The following is a 17,533-nucleotide window of genomic DNA, read 5'->3' on the forward strand; positions in this document are numbered from 1 at the left end:
AGTACAATAAGGAAACAGTGATGTTAAGACAGAAGCAGAGTCAGAGCATATGACTACTCTGTCCGGTTTTACCTCCTCTACCCATGTTAATCCTATTATAATAGCGACCATTTCAACAGTATAAATTGACAATTTAGATGTTAATCGTTTAGTTATTGATATTTTAAACTCTGGAATATATACTCCTATTCCTGTAATTCCTGATCTTGGTTCTTAAGATCCATCAGTATAGATGTGCATACTTGCATAGAATCTTTCCTGTATGTATTTATTAACTTGGTACTTAATCATACCCATTTCCTCCCATTCCCGTTTCTTATCTAATATTCCTAAATAAATTTTAACCTCAGAAATAATCCATTTCGGAACCTCTCCCCATACAGGTGACACACTACATTCCATATTAGCAATCTGATATTTCTCTGCTAACTGATTTATCTTCCATCCATATCCTCTCTCGTTACTTAAGTATTCCCAACAATTATTTAAAACATCTTTAGCTATACTTTCTCCAGTGTAACTCTTTAAAGATGTCCAAAATACCAAAGACAATTTAACTCTCCGTAATTTCAATGGCATTTCATTGGCTTCTACTAATAATGCATTGACTGGTGTTGTTTTAACTGCTCCTAAGCATATTCTAAGAGCTCTATATTGAATTCTATCTAGCTTTTTTAACAATGATTCTGACGCTGACCCATAAATCATGCATCCATAGTCAACTGTCGATCTAATCAAGGCTTGATAAATTGTTATCATTGAGTCTCTTTCTGCTCCCCATTCTTTCCCATCTATTGCCCTCATCACATTTAAGACCCTCCTGCATTTTTTATCTATTTCCTCAATATGTTTTTTCCAGGTATATCTCCCATCTATTCCTAAATATTTAAAACTTTTAACTTGTTCTAAAGGCTTTCCATATAATAACAATTCAATATCCTTAAAATCTTCCTTTTTCCTACTGAGTATCATATAACTTGATTTACTAGTTGACATTTTAAAACTCCATTCTATACTCCATTCTTCCACCTTTTTAATAGCTGTTTGTGAACCTGAAATCACTTGCTTTGTATTTCGCCCTCTCTTCCAAATAGCCCCGTCATCAGCATATAATGCACATCCCACACCAAATCCTACATTGTCAAAGATATCATTAATCATAATATTAAAAAGAATTGGACTTATAACACTCCCTTGAGGAATACCATTTTCTGCCTTATAAATTAATGACTGACACATTCCCACTTGAACTACAAATGTTCTTTCAAACAAAAATTGAGATAACCAATTATACATATTTCCATCTATTCCTATCCTTGATGCTTTGATTAATAGCCCTACCGTGTCATACGCTTTTTCTAATCAAAATACAGAGGCAGGTGCAATTAAGTACAGAAATGTTAAACCGTTAGCTAGGCTGTAATTGTTACAATGTAACGTAAATTACTTTAACATAATTTGTGTGACACTGTTAATTAACCCTCTATTGCACGCATTATTAATTAGACATTGTAAAAAATGTTTTGCATGTTTTTATTACTTAACATGAGCTAAATAACAGATATATATAAAAAAAATCTAAAAAAAAGTTTAAAGGGGGGTCGTTGGTAAATTGTTGCCATATGGCAACAATATGCAATCGTGGAAAGTACCATAAAATAAAATAAAAACAAAAAAAAACAAATTTTATTTAAAACAAGACTCAACAAATCCATCTCATACTTAGTGAAATGTTTAAACAAACATTTATACAGTAAAAACATTATATAATTTCAACAGTTATCTGAAATGTCTGGTAATAATAACCAGGAACCTGGAACCTGTCTCACTGAAATACACTATTCATTCGTTTCATTTCATTTAGTCATTTTTTTTGCTGTTTCATTTCATTTAATTCTCTTCATGACTTGTGAAAGTCAGTGAAGCAGAGGAAAACTAAACACTTGGAGCACTTGCTTCTTACAATGCCCTTGCATCCTGGCATTTTGCATCTGCCCTTCTCAGATGCATGCAAGGGCCAGTGGTCTGTGCGGTCTCTGCGGACAGGATCTGGCGGGACAAAGCTTTGGGGCCCTCTTTTATTTTTCCCCACCACAACAGCTTGTGAAGGTCTAATGTTTTTACCTTTAAAATATAAGCAAAAGTTGTAAACATAGTCTCAGAGTAGTTTCATGCTATGTAAGTCAATGGGACTCCATTAGGTTGAATGCACCAGGACGTTTCCATATTTGCATATAGTTGCCATATGGCAACAAATGTATTTTAGCATATTACAAAAAACTTATAAAATCAAAACTGAATTTAATGTTAAAAAATTAAAGTTTACTTACCCCAGATACTGATTTAATTTTTTTATTTGATGAAAATTTTCCAAAATTCTGAATAAAAGGCTATCTTCAGGAGCCCCAGACAGTGATGTTTGCATGTCAATGTCCATGAGCAAAAAGGACTGGCAAACAGGATATCCTGGTCATGTGACCTCATAAATTGTATTTTCTTAAAAGTTAAAGCCCCCTTTTCACAACTAACTGTAAAAACATAGATTTTATATCACAGCTTTTAAAAAAAATTAAGATAAAGTAATTGTTGCCATATGGCAACGCTATGCAATAGAGGGTTAATGGTAATGTAATTTGTAAAAAAAAAAAAAACTATCTTGCTTATCTAGTTATTTTACAAGATGCTGTGTCTGGTACTTGAGGTTCTATTCAGAATGTGTGAATGGCCCCCCCATTGATCCTTGCTTGACCTTTGATTCTAACCCTAACCCTAACCCTAACCCACAGCAGCCAGAACAACCTAGAAAGATAATAATAATAATAATAATATTATTATTATTATTATTATATACATACATAATACATATTGAAACAATAAAATAAAAATAATTATATCTACTGATGAGACATAAAAGTACACTTCTGGTGTGAAAACCGTACCTCAGAATCCACTGACACCAGCCTTTGAGCGGCCTTCTGCTGCAAGTGATAATCATCAAAATTTATAAATGTCAGTATGAAGACGGTTATGGTTACACAATACCATTATGATGTTAGTACATTTATTTGTGATCACATGATCAGCTGATCACCACACAAGACTCACCCTGTGGCTCCACCTCCATGGCTGAAGCCAACAGATCTTCGTTGGCTCAAAAAGGCAGAAAATTGACACTTTTATTCATAATTACATTAGAGCATGCATAGAATCATCCCAGGAATAAATAGTTCTAAAAACTCACTGTGCACTGGCTGGGAATGGGGGTTTTGGGTGGGAGGAGAAGCTGGGCGTGAAGGGTGAGGCGGGACAACAGGCTAGGATGCAGAAGATGGCTTTTCTTTTTCTGCTGGTCCCCCGCAGGATGCATTTCTTCAGGGCATCCATCTTGACCTTGTGGCGTTGATGAAAATCATGAATGAATCTAGCCTACTTTATACTGAATTATATGTTTTAGGCGGGTCAAAAGTCATCACAACTTTACGAACGGCTCGTCATTACCCCAATTTTTTTTTCCGCTTCTGCATGAAGTAGCCTACTACACATAGGCTAGGTAAATGCTTATAATATGCCTCTTTTAAAAACAGTAGCCTACACGAGAAAGAGACAAATATGCTGACTTTAACGTGCTGCAAAATTGCAGCGTTAAAAAAAATGAGCTTGAGTTTTATTTTGTTTTGTTGTTTAAACGCAATCGTCGGATCAAAACAGCAAGAGAGAGTGTTATTTCGGGGGGGTTGGCGTGAATGGCGTCCTGAGTCGAAGGCGGCACCGGCGGCCATGGGAGCAACGATCGCCTCTGAAACAATTCTCCGAGAGCCAACGGGGCGAGGGGTGCCGGGCGCGAAACGATTCCTCCGGAAGCCAATCCGAGCGCGGGGCCTGAAACAATTCGTGGGCCGGCCAATGCGGCAAGGGGAGCCGAGGCGGAGCGCGGTGAAACAATTCGTCCGGCGGCCAATCTGAGAGCGGAGACGGGTGAAACAAATTGCAACAATTCCCCTAAGATCAGTTAACATGTTTCCTTGGAACCATACCAATGTTCTCTGTTGGCCCCCCTGCGCCCAACCCATTCAGCAATTATAAATGTTGTGGCCGATCCTCCACTGCTCAAATAATTGTTAATCGCCTTCAAGAAAAAAAGAAAAAAAAGTCACAGAGCTACTTTAAATTGAGAAGAAAAAAAGTAAAAAAATACATTAAAAACAACAACAACAACAACAACAACAACAACAACAACAACAAAAACCCACAATGAAGGCTACTTTAGATAAATTGTTTCGCTCTTCAAAAACCCCACAGAAAACTGCAGGGATATCATATTGGTGAGCAGATCATGTCTGGTCAAATCTATAGATTAAGACTAGTCTTATCGTATCGCGTACTTGGGACCATAGATTGTAAAACCCCGGATTCCTGCCTAACATTTTCTAATCCCTATCTATATCTTCTGAGGTGTAGGCTACTGGGCACAAGGCGACTTTAAAAACAAAAACTCAACAACTGTAGGCCATAAATCAATGGTCACACAGTTTTGAACTGCACTGTTTACCAAACAGAGAACCTAAGTCCCGACCCAGAATAACCTCCAAAATAAAAAAAAAGAGTGAACGGATCACAAGAAATACGTTCTGAGGAAACTATTTTGCAAATCGCAATTACGTTACATGCCAACATATACTGTAGCCTAAGCAGTGCTATTACGTTGGTCCTTAACCTAAGCAGTGCTATTACGTTGGTCCTTAACCTGATATAGCCAATCTATTGCAGTGCTATTACGTTTGTCCTGAACATAATACATCCAAAGCAGGTTTCTTTTCACACGTAGCAGCTAATGCTGTTCATTTTGTTTAAATTATTTAGGCTACTCCCTTTTTTCTCATTGGGCTACAAAATATTATATGGGTCAAAATCACCATAAAGTGCCTTTGAGACTTCACAATTTCCAAAAAAAAATCTGAGATTTTCCATTTAACTTCATATGTGTTGTATTAAGGAGACATTAGGCTGTTAGAAATGCATATTGGTCAAGCTCCAGCACTTTTTATAAATTAACTGCAAGCTGACAATATACGAGCAAACCATAAAATATGTCCACCCTGTCATGGACAAACTCATAGTAGAATAAATACATTTTCATTGCATAGTGATTATAAAATGTAGATCTGAGGAAAGAGAATGTGTCCCTTTCCCAACAAAACATTTTAGTTAATGGTAAAAGTATTTTGATAATAATGAAGTTACTGCTTAAATATGTATTGCCCAATAAAATATGCGATAGTTGCACATTCTATTCTAAATAAAATCTAACAACAAAGATATTTAGTCAAAATTTAAAACAATACTAACTGGCCCTCATTTGTTTATTAAGAAATCACACACAAGGTTTTGTTAACTTGTTAAAATAATTAGTTTATTTTCATCATAAAAGTTGAACATGACAGGGTGGACAACAAAATGACAGGGTGGACAACAAGACGACAGGGTGGACAAATGCTTTAATGGGTGAACTAGAATGGGGGAACATTTTAAAAACAACAGGACCTTCAAAAAAACCTTTACCAATATAGAAGAAGGAGGGGCCTGGCTCAGGCTGATTTTCAGGAGTTGCAAATGTCCACCCTGTCATGTGACAGGGTGGACATTTTTTGGCTAAATTTAGTATTTAATGAGCACATGGTGTGCAGCAGTAAGCAAAGTGATTCACTGTTGAAGCTGACTGCGCACTGTTTAAAATGTATATTTAGAATTTATGAAAAGTTTTTATATTAATTAATATTTCACAATGACAGGGTGGACATGTTAAGCTTGACAACACGCAACTACAAACACAATATGATGAAAATTAGGAAATATAAGTGTAGATACTTTCTGTGTGTGTTGCAGATGTTTTAACCTCCACTGAAGAAAGACCAAATGGGGGAGGGGATGTCACTGAGTACATCAGTTGGTTTCTTAAAGGGGAGTTTACCCCATAATGACAGGGTGGACAGCAATCTCAGGGACACATGCAAACTGCTTAATATTATTATGAAAATAAAATATAAATAATCAAAATGACTTGTTTTATTAAATAACTTGCTGAGGACAATAAGTACATTAAAAAAGTATTATAATTGTATGTAATTTAACCACTTTTTACACTCACTGAAGTTAGCTGAGCAGCGTGCGGGACATGCCAAAATCACATACATACAATCAAAGAAAATGGTATAAAATCAGAAAAACACATTTTAAGAGACGTATCATTGTACTTGTATGTGTGTAAGTGTTTGGCCATTTATAATAAAACCTCAGAATTTCATTATTTTGCATTATGTTCATGATGACTGAGCGATTCTGATGAGGACACCAAAGGCACTTTATAGTGATATTGACCCATCTATGCCAGGGCGAGTCAAATGGCGGCACCCAGATATTTTTTATCTGGCCCTCCAACTGGTTTTTGATGTTTAAAACCCCTCGCGATCTGATATCTAATCTAATCTAATCTAATATCAAAGTCCCCGCAAAGGTTTAGCGCGTTCAGCGGTGAGTTTAACAACGCACGTGATCATTCAGCGGTGAGTTTAACAATGCAGCGGTGAATTTAACAACACTCAACTGCAGGTAAAACGGCATTCAGAGGTGAGTTTGACCAAAGCAACCCTCAACTGCAGGCAAAACGACATTAAAAGGTGAGTTTAACAACGCTCTAAGACGCTTGCAAGTAATTGCAGTTTTAGCGTTTTCTTGTCATAGGTAGGACACTGCTTTAAGAAGCTGGATAACGTATTTTTATCGGAGGTTTGATTAAAAACTGTTGAGTCAGGACAATAAGTTGTGTTTAGAAACTTTAGATTTGTAAGGTGGCCATTTCTTATGACGATACATGATAGAAGAAATTATAAAAATATAGCTTTCTGCACATTTGGTGCAGAAAGCTATATTTTTATAATTTCTTCTATCATTTATCGAGAAGAGAAGCTGTTTAATCAACATTTATTCACGAGATCATATGCATTTTTATGTATTTTTTTAATGTTATTATTTCGGTCTTATTGCCAGGGAAGCTGGATTGCTTTGCTGTTTATTGATATTTTTTAAATTATATTTTATCAGTAGGAAATCGCGCTGAAGAAGTCTCGTTCCGAACACATCGCGATATTTGCCATCAGTTCACGTATGTCAGATGTTGGTAAGTAAATACCTAAATTCGCTGTCCTAATAATGTGTGATATAATGTCTTTTCTGTTTGTCGATATTAATCTGCCATTATATCTGCCATCTCCACGGAGACTTTGAGTTTCATTGCTTTCTAATTCAAAACAGGGTGATTAACACTGCCTGTCACGTGACGTGCTATAGGCCTAGATATTCATATCAGATTAAAAATAGTACAATTAGTTCCAAAGTTGTATTTGTAGTAGAAGCACAGTAAAAACAACACTTACCATGCTTTTACCACAGTAACATTAGTTTTACTGTGATAAGTGTAGTAAAAAGACAGTAATCACAAAACTTGCCATGCTTTTACCACACTATTTGTAGTTTTAATGTGGTACTTATTGTAAATGCACAGTAACCACAACACTTACCATGCTTTTACCACAGTAACCATAGTTTTACTGTGATTGGTTTAGTAAAGGACAGTAATCACAAAACTTACCATGCTTTTACCTCAGTATTGATTGATAGTTTTAAAGTGATATTTGTTGTAAATGCATATTAACCACAACACTTGCCATGCTTGTAAGGCTTTATAATGTAACATCCAAGATTTGTAAGGTATATCAGTACTTTTTCCTTTAAATAATCCTATATATTATACATAATGATATTTTCTTTTCTCTTTTTTCAGCTGAAAAGACCAAAAGGGCCTTTCGGACTCAGTCAGCCCATTGTTGTTTGAGGAGAAGTAAACGGAGGAGACGGACAGCTGCAAAGGCAAATATTGGCAGTGGTATGTATGTGTTGGTTTTAACCCTAAATCAAACATTTGTTGTTTCTTAAAACTTTTCTCACAAAACCCATAGCCCAATCAGTACAAACATAGACTGAAAGTCTTAATAATTCACAAGATTTAACAAGTTGTCAAATTCGTATGATACTCGTACATATTTGGATACTCGTACACAATCCTGCAGCTTTTACTCCTAGTGCTGTCATTGGCTACTGCCTCAATTCCCTCAATGTACATATTTATCGCGATATTTGTAAATCAGTTGCGCCCCTTCTTGGAAAGTAGTCGGATGTCACACACACTGTCAGAATTAATTAATTAATTATATTAATTGCAAATTGGTCCCCGTCTGTTTATGTTCCAGTGATACATGATGTCTCTCCACACCTCATAACCTACCTCTGTTTGCAAGAGTGGAAAAGCTTATCTGACTTGTCACATGACATCAGATACTCGATTATTTTGTCATAAACAGATCAGTTACACTGCTGATAACTGTCCCGTTTGCATGTAAATCATGTTATTTTTAAGCAAGTACATATGTGACCCGATCTGGCGAAATGAGTCGGAAGTCGCAACGTTCCATTTTAAGATATGGGCCGTTTATGTGGAAAAACAATGAAATAAATTTTTTTTTTTTTTTTTTTTTGTGCTAAATTTCAAAGAACAGACATTCAAAAATAATCTCCTAAAGTTTCGTAGTCCAGATAATTGAGTAAAGGTATTTAAATGACTATTAAAGTTTACAAAGTTTTACTAAATTCGCTGGAAATGAATATTGCTTTTCTCAACTCTCGTCACCTCTCTGAGCATTTCCCGGGTATCCCCTGAAACGTCTCTGCTCTCCAAATATGGTGTTACACGTTGTATAGAACCAATCAAAAAGCTTAGAAATGTACACAAACGCTGATCATTTGTCAATGGGAAGCCCCATTTCGACTGACCGGCACGCGATTGGTCCAGCCATCCTCCTGTCAGACTCGCGGCGCTCTGTGTAAACAAGCTAGCAGATCTCCTCAGAAAGATTAAATATAATTAATTTGAGAAATGTCGCTGTCAAAAGAGAGCAAAGTCGCCAAAAAGCCGCCAAAAGCGTTGAACTCACTTGAGGTTTCTAACCTAAGCTCTGCTGCTGGTCATCAAGAGTGGCTAAGCTAGTCAGTGATTGTTTTGGATCTGGAGACGTGTCATCCTCTGATGACAGCGACAGCGAAAGTGACAGCCCTGTGGTATTTATCGTGTATGGATGTGAGTGAGTGCAATTATTCTGTGAGTGTATTTATCTGCAAGGAGAATCCATTACAATGTGTTTGATTTATTTTAACCCAATATTTAACTGTTGGTATATCCGTTATGAATATGTTACACTGTTATTGTCAACTAGCCTACACAAAGATATGATTGCATAGGCTAACATTATTTGTTCTCTGCTTCCTTGTCTCTCTGCCTCTCTCACTTTCTCTCTCTCTCTCTCTCAACACACAACACTGAAATAACTGGAAATCTAAGTAGTCTAGAAAAACACTTGCATGCGCGTTCTTTGGCGTGCCTCTTATGCTGAACGCTGGTCCTGACGAATGATCTTAAGTTCCCCTATTTATAACTGTTTCTACAGATGCTGTTTCGCTCGGGCAATTAAGTAAAATAACGTGACAATGTGCCGAATCGAAACTGGTGAGAGCAAATAAGGCTTAAGTGCAAATTAGACTGCAATATTAATTTTCACTCGCGGCTTTTGTTTTATTGTAGTCAGCGCGTCTACTCAAATACAGAATTATGTGAAGTTTAAAAATTGAAAATGAGCAGAGAATCGAAAATGGCCTTACCTTGACTAACACACAACACTGAAATAACTGGAAATCTGAGTAGTCTAGAAAAACACTTGCATGCGCGTTCTTTGGCGTGCCTCTTATGCTGAACGCTGGTCCTGACGAATGATCTTAAGTTCCCCTATTTATAACTGTTTCTACAGATGCTGTTTCGCTCGGGCAATTAAGTAAAATAACGTGACAATGTGCCGAATCGAAACTTGACTAACACACAACACTGCAATAACTGGAAATCTGAGTAGTCTAGAAAAACACTTGCATGCGCGTTCTTTGGCGTGCCTCTTATGCTGAACGCTGGTCCTGACCTTGCACTGTCCGACATGGGTGCCACTGTTTACCAACCTGTGATGCCAGAGACTAGGCAGTATTCCTTTGTTTTCTCAGCTCCTCAACCACGCCCACCTCAGCCTGATGCTCATGGACTTCCCCCACCTCCTACTCCTAAAGAGCTTCAGGAGTTACTCAACCCGGTAGCCATGCATTTACATGTTGACCATACAACAGTGCCTATTTCCCCACGATTCAGCTCGGCACCTGCTAATCCTCCAGCCTTTGCCCCAAAGGTAGAGCCCAGCCTACGTCCTACAGTACCTCATTCTGGGTCTGAATATGTATATAGGGGACCTGCTCCTACGATTCCGAAGTTCAACCGGCCTGACCCTGGCGAGTTTGCTCGTCTCCGGATAGCTCTGAAGAACCTGCTTCCCCCTGACGGGACCGAACTTTTCAAATATCAGATCTTAGTGGATCACCTTAGGTTTGAGGAGGCTAGAATGATAGCGGACGCTTATCTTAACTCACCTACCCCATTCACTGATACCATGGCAGCGCTTCATGATAAATTTGGTCAACCGCATCAGTTAGCCTTAAGAAAGATTGCTAGCGTCCTGGAGAGTCCGGACATAAAGCGAGGCGATATCTCTGCCTTCCAGAGGTTTGCTCTCCAGGTGCAGTCACTGGTGGGGATGTTGAGAACCCTGGGACGTGATGGTGAACTGGAGCTGAGTTGTGGGTCCCACGTCGCGCGCCTCGTGAGTAAGCTACCTCCTGAGCAGCGAGCCGAGTTTCGTCGCCATATGTTCCGCCAACCTGGCACTACACCTAATCTGGCTGACCTTTCAAACTGGCTCCGTTACGAAACTTGGTGCCACAGTTACGATACTGAGCCGATGTCTAAGGGTCTGCATGCCAAGTCAGATTCTGGGAAAAGGACAGTGACCATCCTGCATGGGGTTGGAGAATCCCCGGTGGAGACTTCCGTCACTCGACAAGGTCCTGTTTCACAACCAAAACCTGCTAAAGTGAAACGTTATTGTCCTTTCTGTGACAAGACTGAGCATTACCTGAGTCAGTGTGCATCCTTCGGTAAGCTTAACTCCGACCAGATCAGGAAATGGATTCGAAGTAAGAACCGTTGTTGGCGCTGTGCTAGGGCACACCATGCTTCACAGTGTGACCTTAGAAAGCCTTGCAACCTCTGTCAGGGTACTCATCTCCGTCCTCTCCATGAGGTAAATGTCAGCCAATCCCAGAAGGAGGATCCAATTAACCCTGAGAAGAGCTGCCTGACAAATTCCTCCCCAGACAGGTTCTTTCTGGATAAGCCTTCTGTCAGAGGACGAGTTATGCTCAAAGTGGTTCCAGTGAATCTGCATTATGAAGATCGAACCTTGGATACCTTTGCCCTTCTAGATGATGGGTCGGAGAGGACCATTCTGCTCTCTACTGCTGTTAAGGCTTTGGGCATTGAGGGTGTCCCAGAAGATCTTCCGTTGCGAACAGTGAGAGATGATATTCAGGTCATTCAGGGTTGCTCCATTTCCTTTCACATCTCTCCCCTCTGTAAACCTCAGAGCAGTTACAGGATCGATCATGTCTTCACCGCCGATCGTCTTAACCTGTCTCGCCAGTCGTATCCTGTAGAGCAGCTACAACAGAAGTACAGGCATTTGCGTGGTCTCCCAATCCATACACTTACAGATGTCCAACCTTTACTTCTCATCGGCTCTGATCAGCCCCATCTCATAACTCCGACAGAGCCTATTCGATGGGGTGTCCGGGGAGCACCAGCTGCAGTTCACACGCGTCTAGGATGGACGCTCCAGGGTCCTATACCATCCATGGGATGTCCTCCTACCCCACAGCAATGCCTGCTTACCTCTATGTCTCCGCTTCATGATGAGCTTCTTCAGAATGTTCAACGACTGTGGCAGTTGGATGCGGTACCACAGTGGGAGGGGAAGGAGGTAACTCGGTCCAAGCAGGATCAGGAAGCGCTGCAGTTGCTGGACCAAAAGACTCTCACTCTCGAAATGGAGGGGATCCATCGGTTGGCTACACCCCTGCTGCGGCGAAAGGACATGCCTTTGTTGAACGCGCCTAAAGAATCAGTCCTACCTACCCTCCGTAGTGTTGAGAGGCGTCTGCAGAAAGACTCTGTGAAAGCTGAGGTCTATAAAGAAGAGATGAGGAAACTCATTGAGACAGGTGCTGTTCGGGAGGTGACTGATCCTATACCTGCCTCACCTGAATGCTGGTACATCCCCCATCACCTCGTTAGTCATAATGGGAAGTGCCGATTGGTCTTTAACTGCTCCTATCAGTATCAAGGACAAAGCCTTAATCAGTACCTGTTGCCAGGACCCACCCTTGGAGCCTCCCTGTTGGGCGTCCTTATCCGTTTCAGGGAACGTCCGGTGGCTGTGAGTGGGGATATTAAGGCAATGTTCCATCAGGTTCGCCTTATACCTGAGGATCGTCCTTTACTTCGTTTCCTGTGGCGGGATCTAAAAATGGATGAGGCGCCTAAGATCCTTGAATGGCAGGTACTGCCCTTCGGCACAACTTCCAGTCCGTGCTGTGCTACCTATGCACTGCAACGCCACATCCAGAAACATCCCCTGACGGATGAGGCAATTCGGTTTTCAGTGGAGAGGTGTTTCTATGTCGATAATTGCCTGCAGAGCCTACCCACAGCAGATGTGGCTCGGAGTCTGATTGATCGACTGCGGAATATCCTTTCAGAAGGGGGATTTGTGATTCGCCAGTGGGCCTGTAATGATCCTTCTGTGCTAAATCATCTACCATCCGATGCCCGAGCTGCAAGTGTGGAGCTGTGGTTAACACAGGAGAAACCCGATGTTCCTGAGTCAACGCTGGGTCTGAGCTGGAACTGGCAGACAGACACTTTGTCCTACAAACATCGCCCTGTGATATACCAGACTCCCACTTTGAGGAACATCTATAAGGTCCTCGCTACCCAGTACGACCCCCTGGGATGGCTTCTACCTTATACGACTAGGGCGAAAGTCATCATTAAGCAACTGTGGAACCAGCAGAGAGGGTGGGATGACCCTAACCTGCCCCCTGAGCTCCTACAATCCTGGAGTGGATGGGAGGAAGAACTCCGATACCTTCCCTGTATCTCCTTTCCCCGGCCTTATGTCCCTCCTGAGGTTGGTATGAATGGAGTTAGCCATGAGGTGCATATCTTCTCGGATGCCTCTGAGCAGGCATATGGAGCAGTAGCTTACCTCCGAACCACTGACCAGGCAGGTCAGACTTACCTGTCCTTCATCATAGCACGCTCCCGTGTCACTCCTAAACGAGTTCACTCCATTCCAAGGCTGGAACTCTGTGGAAGTCTGGTTGCGGCACAGTTGGCTAAGTTACTTGAAACTGAGTTGACTCTACAGGTCAAGTCTATTTTCCTTTGGACTGACTCCACCACTGTCCTCCAGTGGTTGCATTCGGAGTCCTGTCGCTACCGGGTCTTCGTGGGAAACAGAATCGCTGAGATCCAGGAGCTGACGGAGAAATGCTCTTGGCGTTATGTAGGCTCTGCGGACAACCCCGCTGATGACCTCACGAAAGGACGACCTCTCCAATACCTTGCTGCACCAAACCGATGGTCCCAAGGACCCGCTTTCCTCCTTCGGGACACCAAAGAATGGCCAGTAATCCCCAAGTCTGAGCCCAAGATAGACCAAGTTGAACTGCGGAAATCCACCTTCTGTGGGATCAATACCTTGTCTCCCTCTTCTGGCAACATGGATGGATGGAACTATAACACCTGGCAAGAACTATTGGATGTTACAACACAAGAACTTCGGCCCAACTTGGATTCAGGGACTTGTCCAGGAGCTGAGGATTACCGCCAGGCTGAGGTCTGTATCCTCAAACAGGTGCAGCAGGAATCCTTCCCTGAGGATTATAAACTGCTAGAGACTGGAAAGCCAGTAAGGTCTGGGAGTCGACTAATTACCCTAGCTCCTGAAATAGATCCGTCAAGCGGTCTGATGAGGGTGGGAGGTCGTTTGCGCAGAGTGTCCGGCTTTGAAGATTCCATTTTACATCCTCTGGTCCTGGATTCTAGTCACCCCGTCACACGTTTGATCATTCAGCATTATGATGACCAGTTACATCACCCTGGATCGGAAAGATTGTTCGGGGAGATCCGGAGATACTACTGGATTCTCAGAGGCCGCGAAGCAATCCGGCGGTTTCAGCGCAACTGCCCAGAATGTCAACGGTGGAGGGCCCAACCGACGATCCCTAAAATGGCGGATTTACCTTCTGCGCGATTACAACTTTACAAGCCTGCCTTCCATTCTTGTGGAGTGGATTGCTTTGGCCCCCTGTTAGTCAAAATTGGGAGACGTACCGAGAAGCGTTGGGGTATTCTCTTTAAATGCCTGACCACAAGAGCTGTGCATTTGGACCTACTCCCGAGCATGAGTAGTGACTCATTCCTTATGGCCCTTAGAAGGTTTATCGCGAGAAGAGGAACACCTGCAGAATCAATGGGTCAAAGGGAGCTACGGGAAGCTTATGCCGCACTGCTTCCTGACCTGCAGCGTCAACTTGCCCGCCAACGAATCCACTTCCACTTTAATCCTCCATCTGCCCCTCACTTTGGTGGAGTTTGGGAGAGGGAGGTAAGGTCAGTTAAATCAGCCTTATACACAGTTTTGGGTCCACAGTCAGTTCCGGAGGAGGTCTTAATGACGGTCTTGTTGGAAGTAGAAGCCATTCTGAACTCGAAACCCTTGGGCTATGTATCGTCAGACGTAGCTGATGCTGACCCGGTGACACCAAATAGTCTCCTCATGGGGCGGCCCGATGGATCTCTGCCTCAAGCCGTGTACCCCGAGTCAGAGATGTTGAGTCGCCGTCACTGGAGACACTCCCAGATCATAGCGGATCGTTTCTGGTCCAGGTTCATACGGGACTACCTCCCTAGTCTCCAAACCCGGCAGAAATGGCAGGCCTCTCCTCCCAACCTAAAGGAACGGACGGTTGTGATGATTGTGGACCCCCAACTACCTCGGAGCCTATGGCCTGTAGGACAAGTGATCAAGACCTACCAAAGCCCCGATGGTCATGTCAGGTCCGCTGATGTGCAGATAAAGGGTCAAGTGTATACCCGACCGGTAGCCCGCCTGGTAATCCTGCCGGCATTACCAAAGGATAGGCCCCCAGCACTGACTGGTTAAGTCGCCTTTCATGGAAGCAAAGATGCTTTGCATCTTTGGGGGCGGCTGTATTGAAGGCTCCTGCAAAGGGACTTTAATTATGAAACTGTAGTCATAGTAGTATGACGAAAGAGGGCAGCGTAGTTCGTTAAGCTGTCGTTGTTTGCTGTGTTCGTGCAATCTATTCGAGCTGCTGGCTGAAAGAATGACGATCCTAGTTTGGTTGTGGGGATTGCTACAGATTGAACATCAAGGTGTTAGTCACTGACCACAAAGTAAGCCGATTGTATTTATATTTGTGTTAACAGTGATTGCTTTCGTGTTATATGCGTCTGTTTTCAGACGAACATGCCCAAACATGCCCTGTAACGATCATTCTGTGGTATTCAGTTTAGTGATATTTTCATATTTGCAATTATTCATTCATAACTTGGATGTAAATCAGTGTTATTGGTTCCTAACAATGTTTTAATGATACCATGTTGTTCTGTCTAGAAGCTACAATACAGAATCAGTGATTAGCATTATGTTTATGTAAATACAGTTCATATACGTCACCATTCTATCTATATGGGAGCTGTATATTTATAGTGACACGTTATCACTTATTGCTTGTAGTTCTCTGTGGAATACCCTCTTTCCTTCATTTATTTGTATGTTTATGAAAGAAATATCACTGATGTGAATTAGGAATACTTTGATTTCACTATGCAACCGTGAATGTTTGCTGTTGTATGTATTTTAGTTTCACTTCCATTTCACTTATCTCTTTATTGTACTTATTTTTGCAGACTATCTACATCTGTCACTGTACATCTGTGGCCCTACCTTTCCCTGCTAATACACAGACTAAACTTGATTACCTGTCTCCTCATTATTGGTGCTCTGACCGGCACCCAGGGGGGTTTACTCATCCAGTACCTTACAAAAACCTAACAGTCCAAAAGTCTCTATAATACTTTCTGTTTTGCAGGATTACTTAGTCCTTTTTTTTTTAAAGCTCTACCAATATCAAACTCAACCCTCACAAGAGCTACTAGTGAGTCGCAGCGAATCTTGCCGTGATCAGCCCTTACCAGGTGAAGTTTCTTAATATATCAGTATTTACTCATCAAATGTTCTCTCCTGAATCATATGGTAAATTAACTTATTCATAACTGTCTTAATTTGTGTTTAAAGAACAATAGTAATTGCACATAGAGTAAGTCGAGACTTTCTTGTTTTACAGCCGAGAAGGAAGACCAGTCCTTATATCAACGCAAGCTAATCGAATAAGTCTTTTGTTTCGGGTGAGGAAGGAACATCTGGTGCCCAAAGACGACAGAAAAGTGCATGAGTCCATTGGTATGTCTTGTATTGAAACAATGCTGTAATATGTAGTACATAATTTGATGTTGACAATTTTACATTGTACAGGTTATCACTTGGTTTTTGACCATGTGAAGCTCTTGAAACAATTGACAGAAGATTATGTTGTCTGGAAAGAAATCAAGCATCACTGGCAAAGGCTCAAAAGAGACCATGCCTTTCTTAAAAATCTTTTAAAATATGTTGCTGTTGATATGGTTAAAACTGTTTTTGTTCAGTACTTAGCTTATATTATGTGCTGATATATATATATATATATATATATATATATATATATATATATACTTCAATGTGTATATTATATAATGTACTGACTGCTGCTTTGTAAATTTATGTAAGGAACAGGCAACTCTGTCCCTTTGCATTCTACTTTTTGAGGTTAGTTAAGAGTTAACCTCCAACCCTAATCAAGCACATCTGAAAATTTTAACCAAAGTCTTCAAGTTTACTTCTAGACAATAGGCAGGAGGGTTTGAGGTCGGAGCTAAATGTGCAGGACAGTGGACGCTGAGGGCCAGAGTAAACCATCACTGCTTTAAATAACGCAGAACATAAGCTGACTCGACTGTCCATTAAACAACTTTATTTGAATGGTTTCTGTTTTTTGTTTTACTTTCAGACCAGGACTGGAGAACGCCTGACAATGGGATGTTGAGACTTCTTCTTCTGGTGGAGAAAAAGCTACACCACATCAGTGATCACATCTTCTGTTCTTCTGTTCTTCAACTGAACAAACTGTTTAGACGAGGAAGAAGAACACGATAGAGACATACAGGGAAGAGCAAGAAACCAGTTTAGCTGTGATTAATGAATCATTATTTTCCAACACAATATCAAATCTGTTTTCTATAGGTGACTGAATATGATTATCTCGCACTCGTTTTGTGGCTTCAGCAGCTGTGAATGGATTCATATGATGTTAA

At 41.0% G+C, this 17,533-nt stretch overlaps 1 long non-coding RNA gene across 1 annotated transcript; it reads left to right on the plus strand.

Annotated features, from left to right (window-relative positions):
- The first annotated feature begins 6,497 nt into the window (after positions 1-6,497).
- Positions 6,498-17,533, plus strand: LOC311277451. The gene is made up of 5 exons (XR_014625263.1): positions 6,498-7,174; positions 7,838-7,939; positions 16,216-16,321; positions 16,471-16,586; positions 17,230-17,533. It is a non-coding gene; the product is annotated as an uncharacterized lncRNA (long non-coding RNA).

Source organism: Rutilus rutilus (assembly GCF_951802725.1).
Source record: "Rutilus rutilus genome assembly, chromosome: 18".
NCBI classification, from domain to species: Eukaryota; Metazoa; Chordata; class Actinopteri; order Cypriniformes; family Leuciscidae; genus Rutilus; species Rutilus rutilus.